The sequence below is a fragment of the Micropterus dolomieu genome, linkage group LG09 (assembly GCF_021292245.1).
Source record: "Micropterus dolomieu isolate WLL.071019.BEF.003 ecotype Adirondacks linkage group LG09, ASM2129224v1, whole genome shotgun sequence".
Classification (NCBI taxonomy): Eukaryota; Metazoa; Chordata; class Actinopteri; order Centrarchiformes; family Centrarchidae; genus Micropterus; species Micropterus dolomieu.
Window position 1 is genome coordinate 2271634 of NC_060158.1, and position 8622 is coordinate 2280255.

The following is an 8622-nucleotide window of genomic DNA, read 5'->3' on the forward strand; positions in this document are numbered from 1 at the left end:
TCTAAAGTCCAGATGCTGAGAGGTTTTATCAACCAGCGACTAACTGCGGCTGCTGAAGAGATATTTGGGCTGTTTGAAAGAACGATATCAGAGTACGAGGAGGAACTCTGTCGTTCCAAAGAGGAGAACCAGAGACACAGGAAACTACTGGACGCTGTTTTCCAGCCTGAAGTCCGGTTACACAGAGCAGGTTTGTCCTCTTTACTGCTTATTCTCACTGCAGACTGCTGCAAACCTGCTGCCACTCTAAGCTAAAAGAGGTCATTTTAAAAATTTGTCTTAGTTTGTCAAATGTCCTTGTTAGTTTTAGTCATATTTAGTCCACTGTATTCTATTTTGTTGCTGTATAAATAAAACTGAATTGAATTCAGTCAAGTTTTAGTTGGAAACATTCACAGATTAGAACTTCCGGGATCAATAACTTATAAGGAAAACGTGTTTAAAACAAACGACGCCTCTTTGCTATCGTACTTAAGTACAGAAAGAGTTAAGTAGTAAATTTTCCCCTAAAAGATTCGTCCTACCACAAATAACATCGGTCGCAGGGACCGTCTACAAAGTGCAAAGCCGAAAAGAAATATTGCAGAAATATTCAATAACTTCCCTGTGATTCAGTGTAATGTCTGTAAAATCACCCCACATATTAATAATCTTCTGCTGGTTAAACTACAACTTTTAGTTAGGGGGGGGGGAAGGCAGCTGCAGTTTCTCCAGGATCACCTCATGCTGGTTATACTAAAACAGGGCTGGGCGGTATATCGGTAATGAGGTATATCAATGTGATTTCAAAAGAGAGATAAAGTTAGAAAATACTGTTTATACCAACATAGTTTCATGTTGAGTTAATTATGGTTTCTGTAAGTCCTGCCAGCAGTGAAATTCTGAATAGGCGAGTAGAGGCTACTGGCTTCAACTGGAGAATGTCAGCTGTCATTCTACGACTGCTCCTTTCTTTTCCACTGTTGTTTGCAAACCAATAAATCACAATTAACAATCAGAGAGCCACACACGTCTCGCCAATGTCCGCCTGAGATCCTGTGTTATTTTAAGAACTTTATGGCTTTATCCAGTTTGTTATTAAATGTGTAACAACCTTTATCGAGTGTCTCTTCTTTATTTATACTCATACATAAAAAAGCTGTTTTTAATGCTCAAGCATAGCCTATAGTTCTTCATTATATTCTAGTCGAACCTGATGTTCATTTATAAATTTTGCTCATGAATAGTGGTTACAAATAATGATGCCTGTGCATCGCTTTTTTTATGCAGTATAGACCTAAAACCTACGTCAGCTGGTTTATTTGCCTAAATTCGCAGTTCTTTAGACCACGGTGGAAACGCACATAACAAGGGGCTGAAGGAACGTTTTAGTTCCTTGAAAAGGATCTTTTGGTCTTAACGCAGCTATGTAGGGAGACACAGTGCCGATAGACACTGCTGAAGAGTCTTAGTCCTAGAGTTAAAAGAAAAACAACAGTTCAGTCAGTGTTTCCCACAAATACTTTACTTTGCATGCTGGCGAGGTATATTAACGGCCGTCCAGGCATATTTGGAGATAAATTTTAGCATTCATCAGAGAAACACAAGAGTTATTACGTTACAAGTTGCGACACGGTGGCTATTTTACAAGTGTTGACCAGGTAAAGTCATGAACACACCAATCAGATTTGTTAGCTACCACGTTCGTTTTGTTTTGATAGGATATCAAATCAGATTTGATCGTCAACATGCATCCTGAACATTCATTTTGGGGAATTTAAATCTTGAATAACTTGACTGTTGTACCGTAAAATCAAAGTTCAACCATTAGGGGTCGCCTGCTGGTTATACTACAATACTTTTTGAGAGAAATAAGCTTTTGCATAGTTTGGGGGAATCTTAATCTTCAGTAACTTCACTGTTAAAAGCTGTAGTGTCTCCAATATCATCCCACGTACCAATGGTCGCCTTCTGGTTATACTATAATACTTATTTAACACTTAAATAGAGCGGCTGCGCCAACGTGCATGCAGCCTGTTGCAGTTGCTCCCGTTCGTCGTCTTATTTTCTAACTTTTTAACGTTCTTTATGTCTCGTGTGTGATTTTTGGTCTATACGTAATTTAAACTACATTGTCTAATAATGCTAGTTGAGAGAGTTTTGGTAAGCCATGGCACCTTTGTGCAGCAACTACATTACACTCAGGACCAGCTGATCGCGCTGAAGCCGGCCGGCATGGCGCCCATGCTCAGACAGCCCCACTGAGTTCTGGAGGAGGACACACAGAGGAGGAATGAAATGTTGTGGGAAGAGAGATGGGTCCAGACAACAGAGACTTAGGAGAAGGAGATTTAAGCTTTATCTCCCCTCTCTCATCATGGTCAACGTGAGGTCACTGGCTAATAAGATGGACGAGCTAACAGCGTTAGCCCGGAGTCAGAAGAAGTTCTGGGAGTGTAGTTTAATGTGCTTCACGGAGACACCAGGTTATTCCTGACCACAACGTCTCCATCGGCGGCTTTCAGACTGTTCGGGCCAACAGGAATTGCACCGAGAGCGGTAAGCGTGACGGCGGGGTGATCTTGCCAGGCAGCCACTTGATGTTAACCCAGTCCTCTTTCCAAGCCGATTCTGGCGCATCTTGAAATACTGTCTGCAGGCTTAAAAGAAAAACTATTTAGATTTAAGTTTGCACTTGTGGTTTTAATACCCTCTGTGTGTAACCTATAATGTATTTACTAATACCCAAATCTGTAGCCAGCCTTTCTGGAGTCCTCATTTGACCCCTGCAGAGGATCTACCACCAAAATGTGGTCTGAAAGGGCATGGAGATACTGTTTGAAAAAGTAACATATCATTAAACAATACCATCTTAAAATATGTCAGCGACAACAGCTACAATAATAACTTCTGTTACATTTACTCATTTGGCAGACGCTTTTATCCAAAACAACTTACATTTGAGAAACAACATACAAGCATCAACAGAGCATCAAATACAGCATGAGATCTACAACTGACAATACATACTAGTAAGAGCAGCAATACTGGTAGAAGCTAATGGCACATTACACCTCCTCCCTCTTCACAGGGGGGGGGAAGGATTATTGTCCTTGCCACAAACATTGTAGGAACGCCCCAAGAGGTAGGATTCGATTACCCGAGATGCCCGTTGCTGGGTAGCAGGATCCTGTGGTTGACTGTGTCAAAGGCAGCTGATAGGTCAAGCGGTAGAGTGGCCACTCTTAAAACCAGACTGATATGGATTTAGGAAGTAATTACATGAGAGGTATTCTGAGACCTGAAGTGAAACTGGTCGAATGAGGGCTTTTTGAGTAAGGGTGTAACCTGAGCCCTTTTGAAAGTGGTGGGGAAGGTTCCCGAAGCCAGAGAAGTATTTATCACGAGTGATTGCCGGGACCACAGTAGAAGTTATGGCTTGGAGGAGATTCGTAGGAATCTGGTTCAGTGGGCATGTAGTGGGACGGCTATGGGTCAGGAGTTTTGATACTTGGCTCTCCTTAAGAGTAAATGAGGAGAGTGAAGTGCCATTGACCTGGGAGGACAGGAAAACATGTAGTAGGACTACTACATTTTAGCCTCGGTGTTGAGGCTTTTGCGCCATTTCCCAAGGGAGATGAAGTGAGACATGTATAAGGACTACGACGTGATAGTTTTTCCTGTGCTGTGCTCACACAGTGGGAGCTGACCAGGGCGGGAATAGAATGGTTGATTTTGAGAATTGGCTAGTTGTAGTCGCCACTTTGCCTGTGAAGAAGGCACAAAGGTATCAGCAGACAAGTTTGGAAGAGGATTTAGTAGCGTTTTAAAAGTGGAAAATAATTTCCTTGAGTCAGTGTTACTGCTTATTCTGTCATTTATAGAATGCAGTTTTGGCAGCGCTGATACTTGTTGAGAAGGAGGACGGGAGCAGTTGGTAGCAGTTGAGACTTGACTTGGACTCAGGCCAGGGTCTTTAGCTTCTTTTTGTGTTTTTTCGCCATTTTCTTACAGCGGCTCTGAGATCAGTACGGAGCCCTCAGATGTTATCAGTTAACCATGGGTGGGACTGGTTCAGGTGGGCAGGCTTGGTGGATAGTGGACACAGCCTATCCAGACACGAGCTCAGTGTAGAGCAAAGAGACTGTGCGGCATCATTGACCTCGAGTGAGGAAAATGTGTCAAGGGTAGGATTCTACCACTGAGGCAAAGTGAGTGGGATACAGGTTACGGAGGTTGCAGTGGTGTGAAACCAATGGTGCTGGAACAATGGGCTGTTCCTGTAGGCATAACCTGAACTGAATGGGGGGGGGGGGGGGGGGGGGGGGGGGGGAAGTGGTCAGACATGTGTAGGGGAGTGACAGTTAGGCACTCGGTGGATCAGTTTCGGACAGGAACAAGGTCAAGCATCTTGACAGCTTTGTGGGTCGGGGGACTGAGAACCCGAGTTAGATCAAAGGACTGAATCAGAGACAGGAAGTCTGAGCTTGAGTGAATGTTCATGTCACAGAGGACAAGTAATGGACGGTCATAATCTGGGATTGAAAACAGCAGTGTGTCTAGCTCGTCCACAAAGGTAGATGACAGTCACAGAGACCTTTACTGGAGCGGACACCAAGACAGCATGATATTCGAAGGAGGCATATTGATTCAGGGGTAGCAGTTGTGCAAATTTCCACAGGCGGTCGGGGGTGTGGGTGAAAGAGTAATTGTTGGACAGCACAGCGGGGGTAGGGGTTTTTTCTGGTTTGATCCAGGTCTCAGTGAGCGCCAGTAGCCCAAGAGATAATGTGTTAGCCTAAGCAGTGATAAAGTCAGCTTTGTTGACTGCAGACTGGCCGTTCCATGACCCAAGTAAACAGATGTGGGCGGTGTCTGTTTTAAAGGCTAGAAGAGTGCCTTATTTCCTACAGGCACGATACCTCTTGCGTGCACTGGAGACGAGAGGAATAGTATGGTAGCACATGGTCTGAGGTGTGTGCTTAAGAAAAGGAAAGAAGCTACTCTTGTAGGTGGCCTTGCTCGGTGGATTCGCACAGGAAGACTCGCTGGTCTTCACCCAAGTAATTTAACCTAAGTAAAACCCAAAGAATTAGTGAAGTAGTGTGAGTGTAATTGCATAATACAGGTATTGTGCATTCAGACTGATTACACCCAGCTGAGATCGCCCTCCGGATTACCAAGACAAAAGGTTTGTTTCAGTGGGTGGGACACGCACCCAGTTGTTTGAGCTCGCTCAGCCGGCCTTCAAATTCTAGTAGAATGCTCAGTAAAGTGCAAAGTGATAGCACATCAAGAGTAAGAAAATAGTATTAGTAGTAGTAGTAGTAGTAAGTATTACCTCACTGCTGCAAACTCTTACTTGCCCAAAGGTGCTTTCCTGTGTTTGAGAGAGATAAATTTCTTTTTTATCCTTTCTGTCAGAATTTGCCATCAGTATCTTCTCGCATCTAGTTGGTATTTATTAATATTAATGAAAAATATTAATTCCTAACATTTGCATGTATTTCATTATTCTCCACAGACATCCAGCAGCTGTTGGTGAGTAAAGAAGAGGTTCTACCTGAGCAGCAGCAGCAGTGGAGCCCCAGGCTGGACCAGGAGGACCCACCAGAGCTGCCACACATTAAAGAGGAACAGGAGGAACTCAGGACCAGTCAGGAGGGAGAGCAGCTTCCAGAGCTGGAGGAGGCTGATATCACCAAGTTCCCATTCACTCCTGTCCCTGTGAAGAGTGAAGAAGATGATGAAGAGAAACCTCAGTCCTCACAGCTTCATCAAAGCCAAACTGAAGAGAAGAGAGATGTAGACCATTTGAAAACAGAAGCTGATGGAGAGGACTGTGGAGGGCCAGAACCAGCCAGGAACTTTAATCCAGATTGTCCTTTACAACCAGATACTCATGACAACACTTCACTCTGCTCTGAACCTGAGACTGATAACAGTTGTGATTGGGAGGAGACCAGGGAACCTCAGCCAGGTTTAAACCCTCTGCAAAACACTGAATTCAGTTACAATGAAACATCAGTTAGCTCCTCTGAATGTGCTGCAAGATTTGGCCACAAGGAACATCTGCTGAACCACAATGGAACCCAAACAGGAGTGAAACCATTTAGTTGCTCAGTTTGTGGTAAAAGATTAAAAACAAAGGCACATTTGAGACTACACTCTACAGTCCACACAGGGGAGAAACCATTTAGCTGCTCAGTTTGTGGTAAAAGATTCTCAGAAAATGGAAATCTGAGACGACACTCAAAAGTCCACACAGGGGAGAAACCTTTTAGCTGCTCAGTTTGTGGTAGAAGATTCATAGAAAAGGCAAAGCTGAAAGAACACTCAAACATCCACACAGGGGAGAAACCATTTAGCTGCTCAGTTTGTGGTAAAAGATTCACACACAAGGCTAGTCTGAGACAACACTCAAAAGTCCACACAGGGGAGAAACCATTTAGTTGCTCAGTTTGTGGTAAAAGATTCACACAAAAGGAAAATCTGAGACTACACTCTACAGTCCACACAGGGGAGAAACCATTTAGCTGCTCAGTTTGTGGTAAAAGATTCTCAAGAAAGGCAAATCTGAGACGACACTCTACAGTCCACACAGGGGAGAAACTTTTTAGCTGCTCAGTTTGTGGTAAAAGATTCACATTAAAGGCAAATCTGAGACGACATTCAAAGGCAAATCTGAGAGAACACTCAAAAGTCCACACTGGATAAACATTTTAGCTCCAATGTTTGTGGTTAAATATTCACGTGGCTCCACAATGTCAAAAGAGACGCAAGTGTGTTGGTGGGATCAACGCTGCTTCTTGAACATTGATCAGCTAAAAGTTGTGTTCAGCCACATGTTTTCCTGGCATAGTGTATAATAATACATGTTCATTGTTTTAAAACATGTTTCAAACATATTTTTTGTTATCTAAACTGCTCAAACTTTGGTTGGCCACAGTTCAACCGGTGAGGTGTTGTATTAACTCAGTTGCATTTAAAGGATGGGTTCAGATTGTTTAAACTGATATTCATGCATTATTACATTCTAGATGTATGTTGTGAGTAGGGCTGCAACGATTAGTCGACGTAATCAACGACAAAAAAAAAATTGTCAACGTGAAATTTCATTGCTGACGCATCGTTACAAAGAGGCTGTTTAAGGGAGAGATAGCAGTCTTCATATTGAGAACATTTCTGGTTGGTTATTTCTAACTGCAATGCACTACATGGACTGCTAGGGTCAGAATCGCTTCCACTTTCTGCCATGACTGCTTGACTGTAAGACTACTCACGAAGAAGAAGCATTCATGTGAGAAGCGGAAAGCAACGGAGAAATAGAAAGTTTATTTGTTTTTACATATTTTGCACACTATTTAATCACTAAATATACTATTGGGTGGTTTGAGGCGAGAAATCAACTGTGTAGAACTTGAATATTGACAGTTTAGACGAAAGTTGATTGGCAAATCGAAAATGTGCTCAAGTGTTTTCGGCTTTGAGAAGCTCCACAAGCGTCCGTGGGGTTAGCGTTGCCAGCATGCCGGCCAGTCACGCCCACAGAGCGCCCTGGTCCCAAGCAGCAACAACAGAGCTGCAGCGGCAGAGGAAAGGCAGTGTTTCCCATACGTTCATTTACTTGTGGCGGCCCGCTACGATATCAACACTGACCACCACGTACTGATTTTTGTTTTATTTTTTTTACTATGCCTATTTAAAATTGTATTTGATTGTAGATCAGTGCATTTGCGCCGCACATGCTCTCGCTCATCTCTCTCTAGCTCTCATGAACACCACAGCACAAATTTATCCAACACAACGCTGTTAATGTCGGAGACTCAGCTTTAAAAAAGTTAGTAGTAATGAGTAATGGTTTAAAGTAAATCAAGGAACATCTGGCTTGTGATGTAGCCTGCAGAACATTCTCCACTAAGTTATTGCCTAAAACCCAAAAATATATACTACAGAAGTAGAATGAAGTATGAGAGGTTAGTTGTTAGTGTGCAGTTGTGGTTATAGTACTTGCCTTGATTTTATATAGTTCCAAAGCCAAAATCTTTGTTAAACAGTTTTGAAGTTTGTATAAATTAGTGGATTATAGGAGTATATTTTATAAATTATAGGAGTATAATTATATTTGTATAAATTAGTGAATTATAGGAGTATTCTACACGGTGTTGTCTTCTTCCCTGGTTTCCCCCTTGATGCGTTGATACTTGTGTTCATTCTGAATAGTAAACGTCAGCTAGTTAGGCTGTTGGAGTTCAGTAATTCACTTGAAAGATATTTAATTTGTTAAATGGTTTTAAGGTTAGGTTGTGACAAAAATAATTGTGTCCAGTCGACTAATCGAATAAATAATTAACAGTTTAGTCGACTATGAAAATAATCATTAGTTGCAGCCCTAGTTGTGAGAACTCTACATATGTTTTGTATGAAACAGCTTAACTTGTAATGTAACTAGTATCTAAAGCTGTCAAATAAATGCAGTATTTTCATTTTTTATTTTCACAGAAAGCAAATTGTTTTGTTTGGCGCAAATACAAACAAAGTCAAGAAATGACACTTTTCTACAATGTAAAGTAGTGAGTGTGCAGCTTGTATAACAGTGTAAATTTGCTGTCCCCTCAAAATAACACATCACACAACCATTAA